Genomic DNA, 12,943 nt, shown 5'->3' with positions numbered 1-12,943 from the left:
GTCCTTCCTCAGATTTGGAGACCAAAACTGTACGCAATACTCCAGGTGTGGTCTCACCAAGACCCTGTACAACTGCAGTAGAACCTCTCTGCTCCTATACTCAAATCCTTTTGCAATGAAAGCTAACATACCATTCGCTTTCTTTACTGCCTGCTGCACCTGCATGCCTACCTTCAATGACTGGTGTACCATGACACCCAGGTCTCGCTGCATCTCCCCCTTTCCCAATCGGCCACCATTTAGATAATAGTCTGCTTTCCTGTTTTTTGCCACCAAAATGGATACCCTCACATTTAGCCACATTATACTGCATCTGCCAAACATTTGCCCCCTCACCCAGCCTATCCAAGTCACCCTGCAGTCTCCTAGCATCCTCCTCACAGCTAACACTGCCCCCCAGCTTAGTGTCATCTGCAAACTTGGAGATATTGCCTTCAATTCCCTCATCCAGATCATTAATATATATTGTAAATAGCTGGGGTCCCAGTACTGAGCCTTGGGGTACCCCACTAGTCACTGCCTGCCATTGTGAAAAGGACTCGTTTACTCCTACTCTTTCCTTCCTGTTTGCCAGCCAGTTCTCTATCCACATCAATACTGAACCCCCAATGCCTTGTGCTTTAAGTTTGTATACTAATCTCTTTTGTGGGACCTTGTCGAAAGCCTTCTGGAAGTCCAGATACACCACATCCACTGGTTCTCCCCTATCCACGCTACTAGTTACATCCTCGAAAAATTCTATAAGATTCGTCAGACATGATTTACCTTTCGTAAATCCATGCTGACTTTGACCAATGATTTCACCGCTTTCCAAATGTGCTGCTATCCCATCTTTAATAACTGACTCTAGCAGTTTCCCCACTACCGATGTTAGACTAACTGGTCTGTAATTCCCCATTTTCTCTCTCCCTCCCTTCTTAAAAAGTGGGGTTACGTTTGCTACCCGCCAATCTTCAGGAACTACTCCAGAATCTAAAGAGTTTTGAAAGATTATTACTAATGCATCCACTATTTCTGGAGCTACTTCCTTAAGTACTCTGGGATGCAGCCTATCTGGCCCTGGAGATTTATCGGCCTTTAATCCATTCAATTTACCCAACACCACTTCCCGGCTAACCTGGATTTCACTCAATTCCTCCAACTCCTTTGACCCGCAGTCCCCTGCTATTTCCGGCAAATGATTTATGTCTTCCTTAGTGAAGACGGAACCAAAGTAGTTATTCAATTGGTCCGCCATATCCTTGTTCCCCATGATCAACTCACCTGTTTCTGACTGCAAGGGACCTACATTTGTTTTAACTAATCTTTCTTTTCACATATCACATAATATCTTTCACATTAATATATATACTATACATTAATTAAATGAAGTCGGTTTTATAATTCCTATAATAGCTAAGGTTATGTTCATCTGATTAAGCAATGGCTCCGTGCATATCTCATTTTCTAACCTGTAAATTTCACATGTTCTAAGAAAGGTGAATGGAACGAGCTGCCAGAGGAAGTAGTTGAGGCAGGGATTATTACAATTGAAGAAACAATTAGACAAGGAGAGGACACTTTTGGAGGATTGTGGGCCAAACGCAGTCAGGTGGGTGGGACTAGTATAGAGGGGACATGTTGGTCAGTTTGGGCAAGTAGGGGCGAAGGGCTTTTTCCACGCTGTGTGACCGATTTCTTCCCTCCACAGTTGATTTCTGGGTTTGAAACGGGTTCCCGACCCATATTTCCCAGAGATGCTGCCTGGCCCACTGAGTGACTCTGGCACTTTACATGGTCATAGGGGAACCGCAGATACTGGTTTACAAAACAAAAAGGGCACCGAGTACTAGAGCAATCCAGTTACTCCAGCACTTTACATCTTTTATTTTAATCATGACTCATCCTCACTGCAGGGCTGGCAGCCCGGGAGGTGAGAGGTGCGCGCGCAGGCGCACTGGCCGCCGTCTGCCACGTCCAGATGAGGTCTGAGAGGAGGGATTTCCCGTCGCCTTGAGAGAAGTCTGGGGCCGGGCCGGGACTGGACTGGTAGCGCAGCCAAGGCAGGTGCCGAGCTCGCTTACATCCTCCATTCCCGCAGGTCTGTATTGCACTTTCTTTCAAAAGTTCACGTAAGCGAGCCTGTGCATTTGATCTACGAGGGGAGAGGGTAATGGCGAGGATAGAAGCCGGGCCGGGCCTGCTCGGTTCTGGTCCGCCCCGGCCTGTCCCGGCGTCTATTACACAATCATTCCATCCAAGCTCAACCTATTCATTTCTCCTGCATGTCTCACATCTATCTCCCTCCCTACCCTACCCCCCCTCCCTCCAGAAGCCCAAGCTTTGCAACGAATTTGACCCTCTTCTGATTAATTGCAATATACCTTCATTTCTATTACGGATTGATTTTTTGCTGTGGATGGTTCGCATTATTGGCAGGAAATCTCTCCGTCGATGCGCAGGCGTGTTGGTAATGTGAATGGGAGTCCTGGTTTTGGGGGATGGGGAGACTTATTGTTGCAAGGAGAGGCTGGGACCCAGGACACTTGCCACTTGATGAATAGGAGGCTTTGTGTTGAACAACAGAAAACAAATCTCTAGCAAACAACTATTTTAAAGATGAAAATTACTCATCACATTGCAAAATGGCAATTCTGTCAAAACTATTTTGTATCTGATGAAGTCTTTTTTTCAGTCAACTTTGTAAAAGTAATGACTTGTAGCTGTTTTGTTTTCTTCGATAAAATTGGATTTAGAGCCAGCATGCCTTGAAATTATATTCCATATTTGTGGTTCCATTGTTATTGAAATGGCGCAATCAAACATGCATTCAAACTGCTGGACATTCTGCATTTTTTCTTTGTAATCATGACATTTGGGTAGTTGAAGGAAGTATTAGAGTATTTGGTAAATTAACTGTAGTTGATTATTATTCATTCAGCCCATATTTTTTGCAAAATGTAACTCCCAAATGTAAAATCAGTAAATATAAATTCTAAGGGTCTCCTGGCTGAGGAATCCAGAACAAGGTCACAGATACAAAAATAAAGACCAACCCATTTAGGATTGAAATGAAGAGAATTATTTTGTCAGAGAATAGAGAATCCTTAGAATGCTGGACGCCGAAGGGATGTGAAGTTGCGATAGATCAAATGTGAAAGAAGTTAAGGAGGCTGTATGGTTTAGTCCTGTTCCTATTTCTTACAATTTTCTACTAGAAATATTCAGCAAGTCAGATAGCAAATGTGGAGAGAGGAGAGTTGATGCTCAGGTTGATTAACGTAATCAAGACTAGTCAAACCTGAGAAGATGTGTTAAAGAAGGAACTGCAGATGCTGGAAGATCGAAGGTACACAAAAATGCTGGAGAAACTCAGCGGGTGCAGCAGCATCTATGGAGTGAAAGAAATAGGTGACGTTTTGGGCCGAAACCCTTCTTCAGACTGACAACCTGAGAAGATGTTGGCTGAAGAGAGATGACTGCAGAAGAACATTTTGGCAAATGCAAAATTGAAAACAATGAATGTGAACAAAAGGATCTATCATCAGAAAGAGGGTTAAACAGGCTTCAGGGTGGCTTTTTCTGCAAGTTTTCACATTTCACAATTACAGAAGAAAAATAATTCAGAGACTGAATATAAATGGAACTTACATAAATATTTAGTCGGTCAGGTGGTGTCTGAGGAGGGGACAGCAGTGTTAATGTTTCGGGTTTCAAAAAAGAGTATAACTCCTAGAACATAATCCCCATTTCAGTATAAAGAAATTATTCTCTGGTAAGACACACATATAGCAAGATAACATTATTTAGTCATTGCCAATTGGTAACAAACTGGACATAATACAGATTAATTTTGTGCAGCAAATTAAATGTGTGACTTGGACTGGAACCTGAAATGTCGAGGTTCCATGTATCTGATCTCCTTTTCTTTCTTGTTGGTTGCAGTTCTAGATTTAGGAGGTGCCTTTGGAGTTATTGGGGTGAGTAATTGTGGTTCCTCTGGTTCCACACGCTAATTAATGTGCAGTGGTAGTTGAAGGGTACCAATTCAATGGGTTGCTTTGTCCAAGATGGTGCTGAAGTTCTTGAGAATTGTTAGCGCTGCACTTATCCAGAAACGTGGAAAGTATTCCATCGAGCTCTCGACTTATGCTTTGTAGATGGCGGAAAGGACATAGAGTGTCAAGAAATGTGTCACCTGCTGCAGGATACCTGGTCACTGACCTGCTCTTGTCAAAATGGGATATGTATGGTTAGTCCAGTTGAGTCTCGGGTCAGTGGTGACACTTTAGCTATTGATGGTACAGTATTTGACAATGGGTAGATGGTTTGATTTTCTTACGTTGGAGATGCTCATTGCCTGGCACTTTAGTTGTGTGAATGTTGCTTTTGTGAGCATAGGCCTGAAAATTTCAGCGGTTTCGCTAAGGAGTTATGAAGTTAATTGTACATTGTATAAGCATTTGTGAACTCACCATATCTGACTTTATGATGAGAGTTAGGCCATTGATGAATCGGGTGAAGATAATTGGACCTAGGACACCACCAAATAAACTCTTGTAAAGATGTCCCGAGGCAGAGATAATTAACTGACAACCACAACCAAAGGGTCATAGAATGATACTGTGTGGAAACGGGCCCTTCGGCCCAACATGCACACGCTGGCCAACATCCCTCTTCATTTTCACGAGTTATAATTCCAACCACTTCCGCACAAAGATAATGACTTGCTGTAATGATGCCCAGGCTTTTGAGCAATGATACTGCATAAACAAAGACTTTCATAATGCGCAGATATAATTTAAAATCAGAATTCCCAAGGATATTTGAAATGCTAATTGTTGATCTTTTTGATTTTTGGATTTATCCTAAAGAAAGGAAAACTATTAGCTATGCAAAATTCAGACCAGCCAGCAAATGATCACAAATTGAATAGAGCAAAACACAAAGTGCTGAAGGAACTCAGCTGATCAGGCAGCATATGTGGAGGGATGGACAGGTGACTTTTTGAGTCGGGAACCTTCTTCAGCCAAGTAGAATTGAGTTGCCTCAATTTTAAAGATTCGGATCATTAGTAAGGAATGGCATGTTAGGAAAGTCATAGAAAATAGGTGCAGGAGTAGGCCATTCGGCCCTTCGAGCCTGCAATGTACTGCAATGTCAATGTACTTTGCATTCTCACATCTTTTCTTTATGTGATGGGTGAAGTTGTTAAGTTTACGTTTATATGTTTAAGCCAGATGGCAGTGCATGTTGGTTTGATACATCGTTATGTCGCTGATACAAAGGGCAAATAGGACAAAGGACAATTTATTGTCACATACACCAACTAGGGCTCTAGGGGTTGGTGGAATCAAGGGATATGGGGAGAAGGCAGGCACGGGTTATTGATTGGGGATGATCAGCCATGATCACAATGAATGGCGGTGCTGGCTCGAAGGGCCGAATGGCCTCCTCCTGCACCTTTTCTATGTTTCTATGGTGCAGTGAATTTTGAGTTACCATGCAGCACACAAATAAGATAAACACAAACTTTAGAATTTAACAAAAAACATATAAAACATCCCCCCAGAGCGGAATCAACGTTTCCCACTGTGAGGGAAGGCATCAAAGTTCAGTCCTCTTCCTCCGTTCACCCGTGGTCAGGACCTATTGAGGCCTCCGCAGTCGCTGCAACGGGGCCCCAATGTTTTAGGCCCTCGAACGGAAGAACACTCTCAGCGGCCCGGAGCCTCCGAATCGGCCACTTCCTACCGGAGACCGAGGCTTCCGAAGTCCACAGGCCGAGCTGGGTGGAGATTCAACGCTGGCGACCTCGGCGAGAGACCCCAGGCTCTGATGTCAGCGCCACCAGTGGCTGGAAGCTCCCGCCGCCCACGGCTGGTAATTCCACATACCACAGCTCCATGGTGTTCAAATTTGGCAGCAAAGTCCCAGCACTCCGGAGCTCCAACAGTGATTCCCGCTCTGCGATGGTCTCCGGCAGGAAAGGCCACGCCAATCCTGATGGTAGGCCGCGAGGAGGGGGTAAAGATGCGGCTCGGAGAATTGTCGCATCCTCGACCAGGAAGTAACTAAGAAAACAGTTACCCCCTCCCCCCCACATAAAAAATACTAAAAGAGCTCCGAAAACAATCTTAAAAACAGACTAAAAATACCAAGAAAGGAATGAAAGGACAGACAGCTGCAGGCGAGGCAGCCACACTCTATGGCGCCACCACTCGGAGAGTGTATCACAATGTCATGAATCACTGAAGTGTTGTAACTATGAAAGTCTGCAATTTGGAGTTGCAGATTTTCATAGTTACACCACTTCAGTAATTGACGACATTGTGATACGTTGCATTGTTGTTTGGTTGTATAAGTTACTGAAAGCTTATTGAGACTGGAAAGGAGCACATCACTTTTTTTCCTCTGGTTCTTCAGGTGTTTCAAACTGTACTTTTCACAGATGGTAGCAAGAAGGTACAGCAAGGCAAAATATAGAAATTGATGTTGAGTAAAATTCCAATACCCCGGCACCCTCGGAGGTTTGATACCAGAATAGCAGTTGTTCTGAGCTGTAGAAACAAGGAACTGCAAATGCTGATTTACAACAGAAAACACAAAGTACTGGAGTAGCTCAGCTGGTCAGGCAGCATCTCTGGGGAATATGGATATGTGATAATTCGGGCCGGGATGCTTCCTCAGATGGATGGGTGTGGGGGGGGGGGGGAGAAGAAGAAGAAGAAGGAGAGTTGGAAGAGAGGAGGGACAGGTCAAACCCTGGTGGGTAATCAGGGCTCTCACTTAACTTCTTTTCCCTGTTGCCAGCCGAGCAACTTGGGCAGCTTTTTAGGTTGCCACATGACAGTTTAGGTGGTCAATTTAATACGGCTTGCATGACGCGTGCGATAATGTGCTCGAACGAAGTGCGTAGTTACCTGTTGGAATTATGCTCAATGAAGCATTTGCATATTATTTCTGCTTCAAATAAAGTCACAAACTAAACATATTCACCAATCAAGACATGATATATACCACAATGGCATGCAGCAAAGTTACAATATAGTATCTCAACTCGTTTTACACATTGCAATTAATGCAATTTCTATTATTTCTTTCCACTTCCCAACAAAAATGTGGTTGGATTATTCAGCGTATGATCAACCTGTGTCAATAAATCCTGGACCATGGTAACATATATGCTTAACCATGCACACTACAGATTGATGCAAGCATGTTTTCTGTGAAGGTCCGAAAATTATCATGACATGGCCATAGTCGTTATTGCTATTGGTACAGAAACACTCTCGCTTCCCACATAATTTATCCACAACAAAAATAGACAGGTTGCAAGGAAATTTCTAAAGGCATTTTATGATAGCTGTTAAAACTGACTTTACCCATCTGACGGGTTAAACATTACACTAACTGATAATAGATGACCAAAGGACATAAATGCAGCAAATGTTCTTTTGGTAATATGTTTAAAGGTGTAAAAATGCCACATAACTGGACATTCAGATTAAATGTATGTGTTGTGAACAGCAATGAAGATACCCAGTTTGAATGCACCAGATTTTTTTAAAATTATTGATAAATGCTGTTTCCATCATTCCCACTTCAGAATTAACGTTAAAATTTCACCTGAAATATCTCCTGACCAAATTTGTGGTGTATATGACCGACTGTAGAAGTAAAACCTGGCTAAATCCAACGTATGGTTGTGAATGTTGTTCATTAAATAACAGTACTGATACTCCACATTAAGAGCATTGATTTGCCGTTAAAATGAATTCTGTAATAATATGTCAACGGTAGCAGTGACAATCGAACACAGCGGTTTTAATGTTTCCCGTGTTCACAATTTAATTAATCCATCTTAATGGATTAAAACAAATAACATTGGATTTTAAAACGCATTTGATTGTATTCCGTTATCAAACATGGTCAATTTTCGCTCTGAAGACTTTTCCAGCACAGTAGCAGGGCTCGAAATTAGGGGTTGCCCGGGGTGCCAATGACCACCTAAAATGCCGCCGGGCAACCTAAACGCTGAGTCATTTTGTCCAGCTTGGCACTGCAGATGCTGGTTTATACCGAAGATAGCTGTGAATCAGTGCGGGATGGATAGATGGCGGGGGGGGGGTGAGAAGGCAAGGTGCGGGATGAATGGATTAAGGCAGGGGAATTAGTGCGTGTTGGTTGGAATAGGTAAAATTGTCAGGGGAGAGCGCGGGGTATGTCAGTGGGGTTGAATGGGGTGGATCAGTACGGGATTGACGGGGGGCATCAGTACAGGATGAATGAGGGGAGGCAGTGCAAGATGGATGGGAAAGGGGGTGGGGGGGGGGGGGAACGGGGCAGGAGAATCAATGCGAGGTGGATAAGGAGATCAATGCAGGATGAATAGGATAAGGGGGGCGTACAAGAGAGAGTGGGGGGGGTAGGGAGGAAGGAAGGTCAGCGCTCATCGGACGGGGACGATATCAGCTGGGATCTCCTCGCCACCGCCTCCCCCTCCTCCTCCAGCCAACAGGTGCGGGGCCGAGCGGTGCAGCTGCTTCAGACGGCGGAAGGGGGCCCCTCGGCGTGCGGGAGGGTTTGTTTTGAAAGGCTTATTGCTGTTGGCGGATTGTCAAGCAGCGGCCACTATCAGGCGGGCGGGGTGCGGGAAAAGGAGGAGATGGAGTCGCGGCCGCTGCTGCTGCTGCTGTGCGGGGCCCGTCATTCGCTCCGACCCTCCGTCACCCCACACCCCATATCTTTGCTCCGCACTACGGCCATCGCCACCGACATGAAACTTCACGTTCCTTTTCTCCAGAAATGCTGCCTGGCCCACCGAGCTACTACAGTTTATTTTGCAGTCCCAAGCCGGGCAAAATGACTCGGCATTTAGGTTGCCCAGCGGCACTTTGGGTAGTCATTGGCAACTGGGCAACCGCTAATTTCGAGCCCCGGTAATAGATTGATCCAGATGAGGAGGGTTTCTTGATAGATAGATGGTTGGACAAAGGCCAGAGAATACCTGCCAGACTTTGTTCTGTCACTACCACATGCACACGCACATGCACACACACGTAGGCACACCCCCCTAGAGGTGCTGCTTGACCCGCTGATGTTCTGATTATTGCATATGGTGGCATTTGATTAATTTGTATGCTCAGACTTTGTGCTGGACAAGCAGACTATACAAAGTTATTCCTATTAATACCCCAACACACCTATATTTCACCTTTCTTAGATATTATACCGTTTTACAATAAAATCTACAGTGATTGTGGTAAGTTTAAATGGAGCACACGTTCACAGTTAATTTCAAGTGAGTGCATGAACCAGGGATTTTGGAAGGTTTATGGAGAGCAGAGGAACTGAATGGAAGTGGAATGCGGCAAACGTTACCTCATGCGCCAGATTTCTGAATAGTCAGACAGTGGATTACAAGGGTCTCAACCTGAAACGTCACCCATTCCTTCTTTCCAGAGATGCTGCCTGTCCTGCTGCGTTACTCCAGCTTTTTGTGTCTATCTTTGGTTGAAACCTGCATCTGCAGTTCCTTCTTACACAGTGGATTATTGGAGTATTGTTGTATTCCTAATAACAGTCCAACATGCTTTTATTGATGTGAGCCAGTAATATGATATATTTTCCAGTAAACCTTTCATGTTAAAAGAGATTGGAAGAAGCAGAGGCCATTGACATTAAAGGCAGTGTGTGAAATGACTCCAGTGAGTTTAAAGGAACCCTGAGAAATGGGACCCTAGTAAATTTAGAAGGAACATGGGGAATAGGGCCCCAGTGAGCTAGATGATGAACCAACAGGATTTCCAAACAATTGAATACTAGATTAATGGTATTACAGTTGTACAATGTGTTTGCAGTATCATCATGGCTAATCTGCCGCAGGCCATTCCTCTTTTATGTCAGTTCTGAAATACTTCCTCTTTAAATAATTCCAATGACGTGACCTTCACAACCTTTCAGGGTAAATAATTCCTGAGATTCACTATTCTCTGTGAGAAGAAATTCCTTTGCACCTCAGTTGGAATTTGCATATCTGTTTGTTGAATAAGAAGCACAATTATCAGTTTATTGACGGGATGCATTTTAGATTAGATATGTGATCATGTAATTAGAGATATTCCAAAATCTTAGTGTTAGGTGGATATTGTTACATACAAAGTGCAATAACATTTGGTAATAGTAAGTTATGATGATCAGTAAGTATAAATTAATTCATATTTGATCACCTTCTGATTTATTCTTTTACCTTTTCCAGAATTCTTTCTGCTTTACACCATTATAACAACCAATCTAGGGTACTTTTATATCCTGCTATTCAAAATTATACAGCGAAAGATCAGTGGGAAAAAAAAGGCTATTTGGCCCATTCTACTTGTGCCAGCTCTTTGAAAATGAACTGGTGAATCTTATTTTCCTGTTCCTCCAGGGCCCTGAAAACTTTTTTTTTTGTGTATTTATCCAGTGAAAGTATGTTTTAAAATCTGCTTCTAGTTCTAAATGTTAAGGGTGTGTGTCTATTGAACAAATGGTTTTCATTTGCTTTTATTGCAGTTATACAATGTAGTGTGAGTAGAAATTTAGCGATTGCATGCAGTTAAATGTAATCATTAAAATGCCTGAGATAATGTTTAATAAGATCATGGATCATCTGACCTTGGCCTCAGCTCCATTCTCCATTGATTTCCTCTGCTCTTGATTCCTTATTGTCCAAAATCTGCTTATATATGCAGTGACTCAGCCTTCATATCTCGACAGGATAGAGAATTCCTAAGAATCACAACAATCTGAGAGAAGAAATATCCCTTGTGCCTCTGCCTTTAATAAGCTATACATTATTCTGAAATAATTACTCCAATTTTTAAATTTCATGTTCAGATTAGGTTATTGTCATGTACACCAAGATGCAATGAAATTCCTCGTTTGCAAAAAGCTTTTTAGTTTAGTTTGATAGAGTACCTGATAGGGTAAACAGCATACACACAGTAATAATATATACGACAATATAGGACAATCACAAATACAAACAATAGAATGGTGCAAAGATTATAGTGTAAATAAAATATGAATTCATTATCAGGATAATTGAATAAAGTGAAGAGTAAAGCCCCTGTCCCACTTAGGAAACCTGAACGGAAACCTCTGGAGACTTTGTGCCCCACCCAAGGTTTCCGTGCGGTTCCTGGGGGTTTTTGTCAGTCTCCCTACCTGCTTCCACTACCTGCAACCTCCGGCAACCACCTGCAACCTCTGGGAACCACATGGAAACCTTGGGTGGGGCGCAAAGTCTTCAGAGGTTTCCGTTCAGGTTTCCTAAGTGGGACAGGGGCATCAGAATATGTAGCAACACCTCAAAGAGATGTGTGCAAGAGATGCTGGTGTTCAAGAGATGATTGCTTCAGGAGTCTGATATTTGTGGGGAAGAAGCTGTTCACAAGTCTGTACATCTGGCAATCAAGATCATGTTCCTTCTCCCAAAAGTAGAAGAGAGAAAAAGGGATTGAACAGTTGGCAGGTGTCCTTGACAATAATTCCAGCCTGTGTAGGAAATAACTGCAGATGCTGGTATAAAATTAAGATAGACACAAAATGCTGGAGTAACTCAGCGGGACAGGCAGCATATCTGGATAGAAGGAATGGGTGACGTTTCGGGTCGAGACCTACTTCAGGACGTTTCAGGTCGAGACCCTGGAATAATTCCAGCCTTCCTGATGCAACAAACAGTAAGTGATGAGCTTGTGATGGACTGGGCTGTGTTCACCACTCTCTGCAGGTTCATTCGGTTATTAGTTGAAATACATCCTGTCATCTGACTTTTTATAGCACAGGTATTAAAGCCTCTGCTTCCTTAACTCAACAAGCAACTCTTTCGTATTGCTGTTGTTTGGGGCTAGGTTGTTGCTCTTGTATAATTTTTTAAGAATCCCGATATCTTTCCTGTACCCTGTCTCATCATTGTTATTGATGCATCCGACAACAATGGTATAATCGGGTGAACTTTAAAAAGATTGAGTTACCGCTGTCCATGTGTGTACAGTGAGTAGAACAGAGGGCTGATCACAATTCTGAGGAGCACTCATGTTGAGGGTCAGGGTGGAGGAACTATTATGATTAATTCTAAGTGACTGAGATCTGCTGAATGGGAAGTCCAGAAGCCAATAGCAGATGGAGGCCCCAAGGACAAGGCTCGGTAGTTTATTGATGATCTTATGTGCTATTATGATGTAGGAGACTGAGTTGTAGTCAATAAATAGCATCCTGACATGATTGTTCTTATTGTCAAGGTGAAACAAAGCTGAATGTAGCGCAAGGAAGAAAGTTCCACTGTAAACCTTTGTTAATGTTCAATTTGCAAGGGATCAAAATTGTCCAGGAGACTGACAGAGAGTTGGGCCATCAGCAATCTTTCGAAGCATTTCATTATGGTCTTTGTTGGAGCTACTGGGCAATTGTCATTGAGATAGATCACTTTACTTGGCTATTGATGGAGTTCCTTGAAGTAGATGAAGACAGTAGACTTGAAGTAGTCAATGGAAACTCTTGCATGATTTCAGAACCCGTCCAGCGACTCCACCTGGGCCGGCTGCTTTCCTAGAGTTTACAATCATGAAAGCAGATCTGACTTCTGCCACCAAGAGGTTTAGGACAAATCTTTGTGTACTTGCTCAATTTGGGTGTAAAAGGCATTAAACACATCTGGTAGTGTTGCATCATTGTCAGAGATCACTCCCTATTTCAGTTTAAATCTCGTGATAGTATTCAGGCCCTGCCACAGACATCTGGCATCTGCCTGATTGAATTGAGCCGCTTGCTTGTTCTGGTATTCTTCCTTGGTGTCACGTAGCTTTACTTCTTAAGTCACCTGCTTGCATTTTTGCTGCTTAACAGCTGAGCTCCAGGCTACAGTTGACTTGTCCATTGAAGTATGCGAAAGCATTAAGCCCCTGTCCCACTTACGTGC

General features: G+C 43.2%; 1 protein-coding gene across 3 annotated transcripts in view; it reads left to right on the top strand.

Annotated features, from left to right (window-relative positions):
- Positions 1 to 1,921: 1,921 nt before the first annotated feature.
- tfg (trafficking from ER to golgi regulator) overlaps positions 1,922 to 12,943 on the top strand; it is an 83,389-nt gene continuing 72,367 nt past the window's right edge. The window contains exons 1-2 of one of the 3 annotated variants that reach the window (XM_055644989.1): positions 1,959 to 2,080; positions 3,925 to 3,959. The gene's annotated coding sequence lies outside the window, so the exon portion shown is untranslated. Of the gene's footprint in view, positions 2,081 to 3,924; positions 3,960 to 12,943 lie in introns of all 3 variants that reach the window. The other 2 variants (XM_055644990.1, XM_055644988.1) reach the window with 2 other exon arrangements.

This window comes from Leucoraja erinacea, chromosome 13 (genome assembly GCF_028641065.1).
Source record: "Leucoraja erinacea ecotype New England chromosome 13, Leri_hhj_1, whole genome shotgun sequence".
Classification (NCBI taxonomy): domain Eukaryota; kingdom Metazoa; phylum Chordata; class Chondrichthyes; order Rajiformes; family Rajidae; genus Leucoraja; species Leucoraja erinaceus.
The sequence above is the reverse complement of the archived record's forward strand: the minus strand, read 5'-3'. Positions and strand labels throughout refer to the sequence as shown.